This window comes from Balaenoptera physalus, assembly GCF_965194825.1.
Source record: "Balaenoptera physalus genome assembly, contig: HAP1_SCAFFOLD_370, whole genome shotgun sequence".
NCBI classification, from domain to species: domain Eukaryota; kingdom Metazoa; phylum Chordata; class Mammalia; order Artiodactyla; family Balaenopteridae; genus Balaenoptera; species Balaenoptera physalus.
This window is the reverse complement of record NW_028126311.1, coordinates 744,696-760,362: the sequence shown is the minus strand read 5'-3', so window position 1 is coordinate 760,362 and position 15,667 is coordinate 744,696.

Genomic DNA, 15,667 nt, shown 5'->3' with positions numbered 1-15,667 from the left:
GAAAACCCAAAGTACAAAAACCTATCAGCTCACACCAGCCAGAAGGGCCATTAGCATAAATGCTGCAAACAATAAATGCTGAAGCGATTGTGGAGAAATGCGTACCCTCGATTCTAAGGGGGACGTGGTAAGAGCCACTAATGAAAACACAAAGAAGGTGCTTTGATAAGGGTAACACGGTGCTACCAGTCAATCAATCACACCCACTGCTGGGCCTATCACCTGAGAAAATGAGAATGAAAAAGTCACAGGCTTGGGGCTTCCGTGGTGGTGCAGTGGTTGAGAGTCTGCCTGCCAATGCAGGGCACACGGGTTCGAGCCCCGGTCTGGGAAGATCCCACATGCCGCGGAGCAACTGGGCCCGGGAGCCACAACCACTGAGCCTGCGCGCATGGAGCCTGTGCTCCGCAACAAGAGAGGCCGCGATAGTGAGAGACCCACGCACCGCGATGAAGAGTGGCCCCCGCTCGCCGCAACTACAGAAAGCCCTCGCGCACAAACGAAGATCCAACACAGCCAAAAATAAATAAATAAATAAATAAATAAATAAATAAATAAATAATTATTAAAAAAAAAAGTCACAGGCTGGCAATCCTGCACTCCAACAATATTTACCATAGCCAACACTTGGAAGCAATGAAAATGTCCATCAACTGAGGAATGCACAAAGTAGAAGTGGTCCAAGTACTCAGTGGAAAATTATTCCAATAAAAAATAAAAATTAAATTTAAAAATCCAACAAAAGTAAAGAGACATCAGCTTGTGTGGGTTTCTCCGGGCACACTCCACTCTAATTTATAACCGAGTAACACCACAGGCCGCAAGGGCATTTCCCTAGTTACCAGGGTGGGGAACATAGAAAGGCTGCCACCCTCTGGCAGTTACCTGCAAAAACAGCTTTAAGGCCTGTGCTAATGGTCATTTCATAGGAAGAATTAATGCAGGACTGTAAATGAAACATGCCCTCAATATGTCTTGAGGGAGGTAATGGCCAAAACATTTCAAAATGTGACACATACTTTAAGAGAACACTTTGAAGAACTAAGGGGTAATCACAGCTTGAAAAATAAAAAGGATATGCCTTAAAGCTCAGTTTCAACGGATTATGAGGCACATGCGAATTCAACCAAAAAGAGGTATCAGCTCACACTTGTCAGAAAAACCATCAGCAAGAAAACTACAAACAATAAATGCTGAAGCTGTTGTGGAGAAATGCATACCCTCAACTTCAAGGGGGACGTAACTTGGAAAGGGCCACAAATGAGAACAGAATGGAGGTGCCTTAAAAAGGTAAACATTGAGCTACCATATGATCCAGCAGGCCCACTCCTCGACCTATAATCTAAGAAGAGAGAATTGGAAAGACACTGGCAGGCAAATCTGCATTGCTCAGTATTACAATAGCCAAGATATGGAGGTAACCAAAAAGTCCACCAACAGATGGGTGGACAAAGAAGAACTCCTCCATGTATAGATGGAATATTCGCTAGTGAAAAAAATGAAACAATGCCATTTGCAGCACCATAGATGAGTCTAGACGTAATCACACCACCTGTAGTAAGTGAGAAAGTAAAAGACACATATCCTATCATATCACTTTTAGGAGTTACATAAAAATTGATACTAATGAAGATATTTCCACAGAGAAAGGCAATCACAGATTCATGAAAAAACTTATGGTTCACCAAATAGAAAGGATTGAGGATTGGATAATTTACCATATTGGGGTTAACAGAGATATACAAACCATGTGAAATATATAATCACCAAAGACGTACGGAAGACCAGGAGAAGACTACTCAACATTGTGTCATAACCTATATGGGAAAAGGATGCGAGGAAGAATAGATACACGTATATGTGTGAAAGAACCACATTTGCCCACCTAGAACAAACAAACCATTGTAATCAAATTTGCTTGGATAAAAAATAAAAAGTAAATTATAAATATGAACAACAAGTAATGAGACATAAACATAAAGGGCTTTTTCCTGGCACATTCCATTCTAATTTACAACCTAGAACACCACTTCCATTAAGGCTCTGTTTCCCCAGTTACCAAATTTGGTAAAGGAGAAATGATGCCACCTTGTGGCCGTTTCCTGCAAGAGCAGCTTTAAACTCACAGCTAAGGGTCACTTAACATTCACAAGGACTCAGGGCTGTAAAGGACACCTGCCCTAAAAAATTGTGCTGAAGTAGGGAATGGACAAAAATTTCAAAACAGGCAAATGTTTCCAGAAGAGAGTATGAATATTAACGTTTTACTCACGCTCTTTTAAAAAAAAGGAAAATGGATAAAAGCTCAACCTCAGGGAGTGTTAGACCCATGAAATCTAATCTACAAAAAGTTTCAACTTACACCAGTCGACTGACCATCAGCAAAAAGTCTACAAACAATAAATGCTGACCGGGTTTTAGAGAACTGTGTACCCTCTCCCTGCTGGTGAGACCTAAAGGGGTAACGGCCAATAATGAGAACAGAAAGGAGCAGTGTTTAAAAGTAAAAATGGAGGTACCATTCAATCCAGCAGGCGCACCATTGGACCTCTCACCGGAGAAGACAAGAATCGAGAAGACACAGGCCGCAAAAGCTTCAGTGCAGCCTTATTCACAATAGCCAAGACAGTGAAGGAATCAAAATGTCCAACAACAGGTGAATAGATAAAGAAGAAGTGGTCCATGTACACAATGGAATATTAGCCATGGAAAACAATGAACCATTGTTCTTTGAGGCACCACAAATGAGTCTGGAGATAATCACGAAACATGAGGTAAGTCCGAAAGCAAAAGACCTATATTCTATGATATCACTTACAGGCGTTATCTAATAACTGACACAAATGAACATATTTCCAAAGAGAAAGACACTCACAGATTTAGAAAACAAACTATGCTCATCTAAAAGGAAAGGTGGGGGGAGTGGATAAATTAAGGTTAGTGTTACTATATGTATACAAACACATATTATATACATATCTCAAAAAGACCTACCATATAGAAGGGAGGTGTGCGGAACCCTCTGTAACATTTTACATGGGAAGGGGATCTGTACTTGAATAGACATATATAATGTACAAATGAACCAGATTGTGTACACCTCGGACAAACAATATTCTAAGCTTTACTCCAATTAAAAAAATTTTTAAAACCAAGAAGAAATAATGAGACATAAACTTATGGGGGTTTCTCCATGCACATTCCAATATAATTTACAACCTAGGAACACGACTTCCAGAAAGGCTCTGCTGCCCTAGTACCCAGATTTGGGAATGGAGGAATGCTGCCTGCTTGAGGCCACTTCCCACAACAGCAGCTTTTAACCCATTACTAAAGGTCACTAAATATGCACCACACTTGCAGTTCGGGAAATGAGACCTGCTCTCTAAAAAAATTCTGGGCTGGAAAATCGACCAAAAAATTTAACAGAGGGCAAGCTTCCAAGAAGACAATTTCAAGAATTATATTGTACTCCCAACTGTTTCCTTTTTTTAGCAGAAAAGAAAACGGCAGAGAAAAATGATGAGTTTTATGAATTTTCAAAGACATGAAAACCCAAAGTACAAAAACCTATCAGCTCACACCAGCCAGAAGGGCCATTAGCATAAATGCTGCAAACAATAAATGCTGAAGCGATTGTGGAGAAATGCGTACCCTCGATTCTAAGGGGGACGTGGTAAGAGCCACTAATGAAAACACAAAGAAGGTGCTTTGATAAGGGTAACACGGTGCTACCAGTCAATCAATCACACCCACTGCTGGGCCTATCACCTGAGAAAATGAGAATGAAAAAGTCACAGGCTTGGGGCTTCCGTGGTGGTGCAGTGGTTGAGAGTCTGCCTGCCAATGCAGGGCACACGGGTTCGAGCCCCGGTCTGGGAAGATCCCACATGCCGCGGAGCAACTGGGCCCGGGAGCCACAACCACTGAGCCTGCGCGCATGGAGCCTGTGCTCCGCAACAAGAGAGGCCGCGATAGTGAGAGACCCACGCACCGCGATGAAGAGTGGCCCCCGCTCGCCGCAACTACAGAAAGCCCTCGCGCACAAACGAAGATCCAACACAGCCAAAAATAAATAAATAAATAAATAAATAAATAAATAAATAAATAATTATTAAAAAAAAAAGTCACAGGCTGGCAATCCTGCACTCCAACAATATTTACCATAGCCAACACTTGGAAGCAATGAAAATGTCCATCAACTGAGGAATGCACAAAGTAGAAGTGGTCCAAGTACTCAGTGGAAAATTATTCCAATAAAAAATAAAAATTAAATTTAAAAATCCAACAAAAGTAAAGAGACATCAGCTTGTGTGGGTTTCTCCGGGCACACTCCACTCTAATTTATAACCGAGTAACACCACAGGCCGCAAGGGCATTTCCCTAGTTACCAGGGTGGGGAACATAGAAAGGCTGCCACCCTCTGGCAGTTACCTGCAAAAACAGCTTTAAGGCCTGTGCTAATGGTCATTTCATAGGAAGAATTAATGCAGGACTGTAAATGAAACATGCCCTCAATATGTCTTGAGGGAGGTAATGGCCAAAACATTTCAAAATGTGACACATACTTTAAGAGAACACTTTGAAGAACTAAGGGGTAATCACAGCTTGAAAAATAAAAAGGATATGCCTTAAAGCTCAGTTTCAACGGATTATGAGGCACATGCGAATTCAACCAAAAAGAGGTATCAGCTCACACTTGTCAGAAAAACCATCAGCAAGAAAACTACAAACAATAAATGCTGAAGCTGTTGTGGAGAAATGCATACCCTCAACTTCAAGGGGGACGTAACTTGGAAAGGGCCACAAATGAGAACAGAATGGAGGTGCCTTAAAAAGGTAAACATTGAGCTACCATATGATCCAGCAGGCCCACTCCTCGACCTATAATCTAAGAAGAGAGAATTGGAAAGACACTGGCAGGCAAATCTGCATTGCTCAGTATTACAATAGCCAAGATATGGAGGTAACCAAAAAGTCCACCAACAGATGGGTGGACAAAGAAGAACTCCTCCATGTATAGATGGAATATTCGCTAGTGAAAAAAATGAAACAATGCCATTTGCAGCACCATAGATGAGTCTAGACGTAATCACACCACCTGTAGTAAGTGAGAAAGTAAAAGACACATATCCTATCATATCACTTTTAGGAGTTACATAAAAATTGATACTAATGAAGATATTTCCACAGAGAAAGGCAATCACAGATTCATGAAAAAACTTATGGTTCATCAAATAGAAAGGGATGAGGATTGGATAATTTACCATATTGGGGTTAACAGAGATATACAAACCATGTGAAATATATAATCACCAAAGACGTACGGAAGACCAGGAGAAGACTACTCAACATTGTGTCATAACCTATATGGGAAAAGGATGCGAGGAAGAATAGATACACGTATATGTGTGAAAGAACCACATTTGCCCACCTAGAACAAACAAACCATTGTAATCAAATTTGCTTGGATAAAAAATAAAAAGTAAATTATAAATATGAACAACAAGTAATGAGACATAAACATAAAGGGCTTTTTCCTGGCACATTCCATTCTAATTTACAACCTAGAACACCACTTCCATTAAGGCTCTGTTTCCCCAGTTACCAAATTTGGTAAAGGAGAAATGATGCCACCTTGTGGCCGTTTCCTGCAAGAGCAGCTTTAAACTCACAGCTAAGGGTCACTTAACATTCACAAGGACTCAGGGCTGTAAAGGACACCTGCCCTAAAAAATTGTGCTGAAGTAGGGAATGGACAAAAATTTCAAAACAGGCAAATGTTTCCAGAAGAGAGTATGAATATTAACGTTTTACTCACGCTCTTTTAAAAAAAAGGAAAATGGATAAAAGCTCAACCTCAGGGAGTGTTAGACCCATGAAATCTAATCTACAAAAAGTTTCAACTTACACCAGTCGACTGACCATCAGCAAAAAGTCTACAAACAATAAATGCTGACCGGGTTTTAGAGAACTGTGTACCCTCTCCCTGCTGGTGAGACCTAAAGGGGTAACGGCCAATAATGAGAACAGAAAGGAGCAGTGTTTAAAAGTAAAAATGGAGGTACCATTCAATCCAGCAGGCGCACCATTGGACCTCTCACCGGAGAAGACAAGAATCGAGAAGACACAGGCCGCAAAAGCTTCAGTGCAGCCTTATTCACAATAGCCAAGACAGTGAAGGAATCAAAATGTCCAACAACAGGTGAATAGATAAAGAAGAAGTGGTCCATGTACACAATGGAATATTAGCCATGGAAAACAATGAACCATTGTTCTTTGAGGCACCACAAATGAGTCTGGAGATAATCACGAAACATGAGGTAAGTCCGAAAGCAAAAGACCTATATTCTATGATATCACTTACAGGCGTTATCTAATAACTGACACAAATGAACATATTTCCAAAGAGAAAGACACTCACAGATTTAGAAAACAAACTATGCTCATCTAAAAGGAAAGGTGGGGGGAGTGGATAAATTAAGGTTAGTGTTACTATATGTATACAAACACATATTATATACATATCTCAAAAAGACCTACCATATAGAAGGGAGGTGTGCGGAACCCTCTGTAACATTTTACATGGGAAGGGGATCTGTACTTGAATAGACATATATAATGTACAAATGAACCAGATTGTGTACACCTCGGACAAACAATATTCTAAGCTTTACTCCAATTAAAAAAAATTTTAAAACCAAGAAGAAATAATGAGACATAAACTTATGGGGGTTTCTCCATGCACATTCCAATATAATTTACAACCTAGGAACACGACTTCCAGAAAGGCTCTGCTGCCCTAGTACCCAGATTTGGGAATGGAGGAATGCTGCCTGCTTGAGGCCACTTCCCACAACAGCAGCTTTTAACCCATTACTAAAGGTCACTAAATATGCACCACACTTGCAGTTCGGGAAATGAGACCTGCTCTCTAAAAAAATTCTGGGCTGGAAAATCGACCAAAAAATTTAACAGAGGGCAAGCTTCCAAGAAGACAATTTCAAGAATTATATTGTACTCCCAACTGTTTCCTTTTTTTAGCAGAAAAGAAAACGGCAGAGAAAAATGATGAGTTTTATGAATTTTCAAAGACATGAAAACCCAAAGTACAAAAACCTATCAGCTCACACCAGCCAGAAGGGCCATTAGCATAAATGCTGCAAACAATAAATGCTGAAGCGATTGTGGAGAAATGCGTACCCTCGATTCTAAGGGGGACGTGGTAAGAGCCACTAATGAAAACACAAAGAAGGTGCTTTGATAAGGGTAACACGGTGCTACCAGTCAATCAATCACACCCACTGCTGGGCCTATCACCTGAGAAAATGAGAATGAAAAAGTCACAGGCTTGGGGCTTCCGTGGTGGTGCAGTGGTTGAGAGTCTGCCTGCCAATGCAGGGCACACGGGTTCGAGCCCCGGTCTGGGAAGATCCCACATGCCGCGGAGCAACTGGGCCCGGGAGCCACAACCACTGAGCCTGCGCGCATGGAGCCTGTGCTCCGCAACAAGAGAGGCCGCGATAGTGAGAGACCCACGCACCGCGATGAAGAGTGGCCCCCGCTCGCCGCAACTACAGAAAGCCCTCGCGCACAAACGAAGATCCAACACAGCCAAAAATAAATAAATAAATAAATAAATAAATAAATAAATAAATAATTATTAAAAAAAAAAGTCACAGGCTGGCAATCCTGCACTCCAACAATATTTACCATAGCCAACACTTGGAAGCAATGAAAATGTCCATCAACTGAGGAATGCACAAAGTAGAAGTGGTCCAAGTACTCAGTGGAAAATTATTCCAATAAAAAATAAAAATTAAATTTAAAAATCCAACAAAAGTAAAGAGACATCAGCTTGTGTGGGTTTCTCCGGGCACACTCCACTCTAATTTATAACCGAGTAACACCACAGGCCGCAAGGGCATTTCCCTAGTTACCAGGGTGGGGAACATAGAAAGGCTGCCACCCTCTGGCAGTTACCTGCAAAAACAGCTTTAAGGCCTGTGCTAATGGTCATTTCATAGGAAGAATTAATGCAGGACTGTAAATGAAACATGCCCTCAATATGTCTTGAGGGAGGTAATGGCCAAAACATTTCAAAATGTGACACATACTTTAAGAGAACACTTTGAAGAACTAAGGGGTAATCACAGCTTGAAAAATAAAAAGGATATGCCTTAAAGCTCAGTTTCAACGGATTATGAGGCACATGCGAATTCAACCAAAAAGAGGTATCAGCTCACACTTGTCAGAAAAACCATCAGCAAGAAAACTACAAACAATAAATGCTGAAGCTGTTGTGGAGAAATGCATACCCTCAACTTCAAGGGGGACGTAACTTGGAAAGGGCCACAAATGAGAACAGAATGGAGGTGCCTTAAAAAGGTAAACATTGAGCTACCATATGATCCAGCAGGCCCACTCCTCGACCTATAATCTAAGAAGAGAGAATTGGAAAGACACTGGCAGGCAAATCTGCATTGCTCAGTATTACAATAGCCAAGATATGGAGGTAACCAAAAAGTCCACCAACAGATGGGTGGACAAAGAAGAACTCCTCCATGTATAGATGGAATATTCGCTAGTGAAAAAAATGAAACAATGCCATTTGCAGCACCATAGATGAGTCTAGACGTAATCACACCACCTGTAGTAAGTGAGAAAGTAAAAGACACATATCCTATCATATCACTTTTAGGAGTTACATAAAAATTGATACTAATGAAGATATTTCCACAGAGAAAGGCAATCACAGATTCATGAAAAAACTTATGGTTCATCAAATAGAAAGGGATGAGGATTGGATAATTTACCATATTGGGGTTAACAGAGATATACAAACCATGTGAAATATATAATCACCAAAGACGTACGGAAGACCAGGAGAAGACTACTCAACATTGTGTCATAACCTATATGGGAAAAGGATGCGAGGAAGAATAGATACACGTATATGTGTGAAAGAACCACATTTGCCCACCTAGAACAAACAAACCATTGTAATCAAATTTGCTTGGATAAAAAATAAAAAGTAAATTATAAATATGAACAACAAGTAATGAGACATAAACATAAAGGGCTTTTTCCTGGCACATTCCATTCTAATTTACAACCTAGAACACCACTTCCATTAAGGCTCTGTTTCCCCAGTTACCAAATTTGGTAAAGGAGAAATGATGCCACCTTGTGGCCGTTTCCTGCAAGAGCAGCTTTAAACTCACAGCTAAGGGTCACTTAACATTCACAAGGACTCAGGGCTGTAAAGGACACCTGCCCTAAAAAATTGTGCTGAAGTAGGGAATGGACAAAAATTTCAAAACAGGCAAATGTTTCCAGAAGAGAGTATGAATATTAACGTTTTACTCACGCTCTTTTAAAAAAAAGGAAAATGGATAAAAGCTCAACCTCAGGGAGTGTTAGACCCATGAAATCTAATCTACAAAAAGTTTCAACTTACACCAGTCGACTGACCATCAGCAAAAAGTCTACAAACAATAAATGCTGACCGGGTTTTAGAGAACTGTGTACCCTCTCCCTGCTGGTGAGACCTAAAGGGGTAACGGCCAATAATGAGAACAGAAAGGAGCAGTGTTTAAAAGTAAAAATGGAGGTACCATTCAATCCAGCAGGCGCACCATTGGACCTCTCACCGGAGAAGACAAGAATCGAGAAGACACAGGCCGCAAAAGCTTCAGTGCAGCCTTATTCACAATAGCCAAGACAGTGAAGGAATCAAAATGTCCAACAACAGGTGAATAGATAAAGAAGAAGTGGTCCATGTACACAATGGAATATTAGCCATGGAAAACAATGAACCATTGTTCTTTGAGGCACCACAAATGAGTCTGGAGATAATCACGAAACATGAGGTAAGTCCGAAAGCAAAAGACCTATATTCTATGATATCACTTACAGGCGTTATCTAATAACTGACACAAATGAACATATTTCCAAAGAGAAAGACACTCACAGATTTAGAAAACAAACTATGCTCATCTAAAAGGAAAGGTGGGGGGAGTGGATAAATTAAGGTTAGTGTTACTATATGTATACAAACACATATTATATACATATCTCAAAAAGACCTACCATATAGAAGGGAGGTGTGCGGAACCCTCTGTAACATTTTACATGGGAAGGGGATCTGTACTTGAATAGACATATATAATGTACAAATGAACCAGATTGTGTACACCTCGGACAAACAATATTCTAAGCTTTACTCCAATTAAAAAAATTTTTAAAACCAAGAAGAAATAATGAGACATAAACTTATGGGGGTTTCTCCGTGCACATTCCAATATAATTTACAACCTAGGAACACGACTTCCAGAAAGGCTCTGCTGCCCTAGTACCCAGATTTGGGAATGGAGGAATGCTGCCTGCTTGAGGCCACTTCCCACAACAGCAGCTTTTAACCCATTACTAAAGGTCACTAAATATGCACCACACTTGCAGTTCGGGAAATGAGACCTGCTCTCTAAAAAAATTCTGGGCTGGAAAATCGACCAAAAAATTTAACAGAGGGCAAGCTTCCAAGAAGACAATTTCAAGAATTATATTGTACTCCCAACTGTTTCCTTTTTTTAGCAGAAAAGAAAACGGCAGAGAAAAATGATGAGTTTTATGAATTTTCAAAGACATGAAAACCCAAAGTACAAAAACCTATCAGCTCACACCAGCCAGAAGGGCCATTAGCATAAATGCTGCAAACAATAAATGCTGAAGCGATTGTGGAGAAATGCGTACCCTCGATTCTAAGGGGGACGTGGTAAGAGCCACTAATGAAAACACAAAGAAGGTGCTTTGATAAGGGTAACACGGTGCTACCAGTCAATCAATCACACCCACTGCTGGGCCTATCACCTGAGAAAATGAGAATGAAAAAGTCACAGGCTTGGGGCTTCCGTGGTGGTGCAGTGGTTGAGAGTCTGCCTGCCAATGCAGGGCACACGGGTTCGAGCCCCGGTCTGGGAAGATCCCACATGCCGCGGAGCAACTGGGCCCGGGAGCCACAACCACTGAGCCTGCGCGCATGGAGCCTGTGCTCCGCAACAAGAGAGGCCGCGATAGTGAGAGACCCACGCACCGCGATGAAGAGTGGCCCCCGCTCGCCGCAACTACAGAAAGCCCTCGCGCACAAACGAAGATCCAACACAGCCAAAAATAAATAAATAAATAAATAAATAAATAAATAAATAAATAATTATTAAAAAAAAAAGTCACAGGCTGGCAATCCTGCACTCCAACAATATTTACCATAGCCAACACTTGGAAGCAATGAAAATGTCCATCAACTGAGGAATGCACAAAGTAGAAGTGGTCCAAGTACTCAGTGGAAAATTATTCCAATAAAAAATAAAAATTAAATTTAAAAATCCAACAAAAGTAAAGAGACATCAGCTTGTGTGGGTTTCTCCGGGCACACTCCACTCTAATTTATAACCGAGTAACACCACAGGCCGCAAGGGCATTTCCCTAGTTACCAGGGTGGGGAACATAGAAAGGCTGCCACCCTCTGGCAGTTACCTGCAAAAACAGCTTTAAGGCCTGTGCTAATGGTCATTTCATAGGAAGAATTAATGCAGGACTGTAAATGAAACATGCCCTCAATATGTCTTGAGGGAGGTAATGGCCAAAACATTTCAAAATGTGACACATACTTTAAGAGAACACTTTGAAGAACTAAGGGGTAATCACAGCTTGAAAAATAAAAAGGATATGCCTTAAAGCTCAGTTTCAACGGATTATGAGGCACATGCGAATTCAACCAAAAAGAGGTATCAGCTCACACTTGTCAGAAAAACCATCAGCAAGAAAACTACAAACAATAAATGCTGAAGCTGTTGTGGAGAAATGCATACCCTCAACTTCAAGGGGGACGTAACTTGGAAAGGGCCACAAATGAGAACAGAATGGAGGTGCCTTAAAAAGGTAAACATTGAGCTACCATATGATCCAGCAGGCCCACTCCTCGACCTATAATCTAAGAAGAGAGAATTGGAAAGACACTGGCAGGCAAATCTGCATTGCTCAGTATTACAATAGCCAAGATATGGAGGTAACCAAAAAGTCCACCAACAGATGGGTGGACAAAGAAGAACTCCTCCATGTATAGATGGAATATTCGCTAGTGAAAAAAATGAAACAATGCCATTTGCAGCACCATAGATGAGTCTAGACGTAATCACACCACCTGTAGTAAGTGAGAAAGTAAAAGACACATATCCTATCATATCACTTTTAGGAGTTACATAAAAATTGATACTAATGAAGATATTTCCACAGAGAAAGGCAATCACAGATTCATGAAAAAACTTATGGTTCACCAAATAGAAAGGATTGAGGATTGGATAATTTACCATATTGGGGTTAACAGAGATATACAAACCATGTGAAATATATAATCACCAAAGACGTACGGAAGACCAGGAGAAGACTACTCAACATTGTGTCATAACCTATATGGGAAAAGGATGCGAGGAAGAATAGATACACGTATATGTGTGAAAGAACCACATTTGCCCACCTAGAACAAACAAACCATTGTAATCAAATTTGCTTGGATAAAAAATAAAAAGTAAATTATAAATATGAACAACAAGTAATGAGACATAAACATAAAGGGCTTTTTCCTGGCACATTCCATTCTAATTTACAACCTAGAACACCACTTCCATTAAGGCTCTGTTTCCCCAGTTACCAAATTTGGTAAAGGAGAAATGATGCCACCTTGTGGCCGTTTCCTGCAAGAGCAGCTTTAAACTCACAGCTAAGGGTCACTTAACATTCACAAGGACTCAGGGCTGTAAAGGACACCTGCCCTAAAAAATTGTGCTGAAGTAGGGAATGGACAAAAATTTCAAAACAGGCAAATGTTTCCAGAAGAGAGTATGAATATTAACGTTTTACTCACGCTCTTTTAAAAAAAAGGAAAATGGATAAAAGCTCAACCTCAGGGAGTGTTAGACCCATGAAATCTAATCTACAAAAAGTTTCAACTTACACCAGTCGACTGACCATCAGCAAAAAGTCTACAAACAATAAATGCTGACCGGGTTTTAGAGAACTGTGTACCCTCTCCCTGCTGGTGAGACCTAAAGGGGTAACGGCCAATAATGAGAACAGAAAGGAGCAGTGTTTAAAAGTAAAAATGGAGGTACCATTCAATCCAGCAGGCGCACCATTGGACCTCTCACCGGAGAAGACAAGAATCGAGAAGACACAGGCCGCAAAAGCTTCAGTGCAGCCTTATTCACAATAGCCAAGACAGTGAAGGAATCAAAATGTCCAACAACAGGTGAATAGATAAAGAAGAAGTGGTCCATGTACACAATGGAATATTAGCCATGGAAAACAATGAACCATTGTTCTTTGAGGCACCACAAATGAGTCTGGAGATAATCACGAAACATGAGGTAAGTCCGAAAGCAAAAGACCTATATTCTATGATATCACTTACAGGCGTTATCTAATAACTGACACAAATGAACATATTTCCAAAGAGAAAGACACTCACAGATTTAGAAAACAAACTATGCTCATCTAAAAGGAAAGGTGGGGGGAGTGGATAAATTAAGGTTAGTGTTACTATATGTATACAAACACATATTATATACATATCTCAAAAAGACCTACCATATAGAAGGGAGGTGTGCGGAACCCTCTGTAACATTTTACATGGGAAGGGGATCTGTACTTGAATAGACATATATAATGTACAAATGAACCAGATTGTGTACACCTCGGACAAACAATATTCTAAGCTTTACTCCAATTAAAAAAATTTTTAAAACCAAGAAGAAATAATGAGACATAAACTTATGGGGGTTTCTCCATGCACATTCCAATATAATTTACAACCTAGGAACACGACTTCCAGAAAGGCTCTGCTGCCCTAGTACCCAGATTTGGGAATGGAGGAATGCTGCCTGCTTGAGGCCACTTCCCACAACAGCAGCTTTTAACCCATTACTAAAGGTCACTAAATATGCACCACACTTGCAGTTCGGGAAATGAGACCTGCTCTCTAAAAAAATTCTGGGCTGGAAAATCGACCAAAAAATTTAACAGAGGGCAAGCTTCCAAGAAGACAATTTCAAGAATTATATTGTACTCCCAACTGTTTCCTTTTTTTAGCAGAAAAGAAAACGGCAGAGAAAAATGATGAGTTTTATGAATTTTCAAAGACATGAAAACCCAAAGTACAAAAACCTATCAGCTCACACCAGCCAGAAGGGCCATTAGCATAAATGCTGCAAACAATAAATGCTGAAGCGATTGTGGAGAAATGCGTACCCTCGATTCTAAGGGGGACGTGGTAAGAGCCACTAATGAAAACACAAAGAAGGTGCTTTGATAAGGGTAACACGGTGCTACCAGTCAATCAATCACACCCACTGCTGGGCCTATCACCTGAGAAAATGAGAATGAAAAAGTCACAGGCTTGGGGCTTCCGTGGTGGTGCAGTGGTTGAGAGTCTGCCTGCCAATACAGGGCACACGGGTTCGAGCCCCGGTCTGGGAAGATCCCACATGCCGCGGAGCAACTGGGCCCGTGAGCCACAACCACTGAGCCTGCGCGCATGGAGCCTGTGCTCCGCAACAAGAGAGGCCGCGATAGTGAGAGACCCACGCACCGCGATGAAGAGTGGCCCCCGCTCGCCGCAACTACAGAAAGCCCTCGCGCACAAACGAAGATCCAACACAGCCAAAAATAAATAAATAAATAAATAAATAAATAAATAAATAAATAAATAAATATTAAAAAAAAAGTCACAGGCTGGCAATCCTGCACTCCAACAATATTTACCATAGCCAACACTTGGAAGCAATGAAAATGTCCATCAACTGAGGAATGCACAAAGTAGAAGTGGTCCAAGTACTCAGTGGAAAATTATTCCAATAAAAAATAAAAATTAAATTTAAAAATCCAACAAAAGTAAAGAGACATCAGCTTGTGTGGGTTTCTCCGGGCACACTCCACTCTAATTTATAACCGAGTAACACCACAGGCCGCAAGGGCATTTCCCTAGTTACCAGGGTGGGGAACATAGAAAGGCTGCCACCCTCTGGCAGTTACCTGCAAAAACAGCTTTAAGGCCTGTGCTAATGGTCATTTCATAGGAAGAATTAATGCAGGACTGTAAATGAAACATGCCCTCAATATGTCTTGAGGGAGGTAATGGCCAAAACATTTCAAAATGTGACACATACTTTAAGAGAACACTTTGAAGAACTAAGGGGTAATCACAGCTTGAAAAATAAAAAGGATATGCCTTAAAGCTCAGTTTCAACGGATTATGAGGCACATGCGAATTCAACCAAAAAGAGGTATCAGCTCACACTTGTCAGAAAAACCATCAGCAAGAAAACTACAAACAATAAATGCTGAAGCTGTTGTGGAGAAATGCATACCCTCAACTTCAAGGGGGACGTAACTTGGAAAGGGCCACAAATGAGAACAGAATGGAGGTGCCTTAAAAAGGTAAACATTGAGCTACCATATGATCCAGCAGGCCCACTCCTCGACCTATAATCTAAGAAGAGAGAATTGGAAAGACACTGGCAGGCAAATCTGCATTGCTCAGTATTACAATAGCCAAGATATGGAGGTAACCAAAAAGTCCACCAACAGATGGGTGGACAAAGAAGAACTCCTCCAT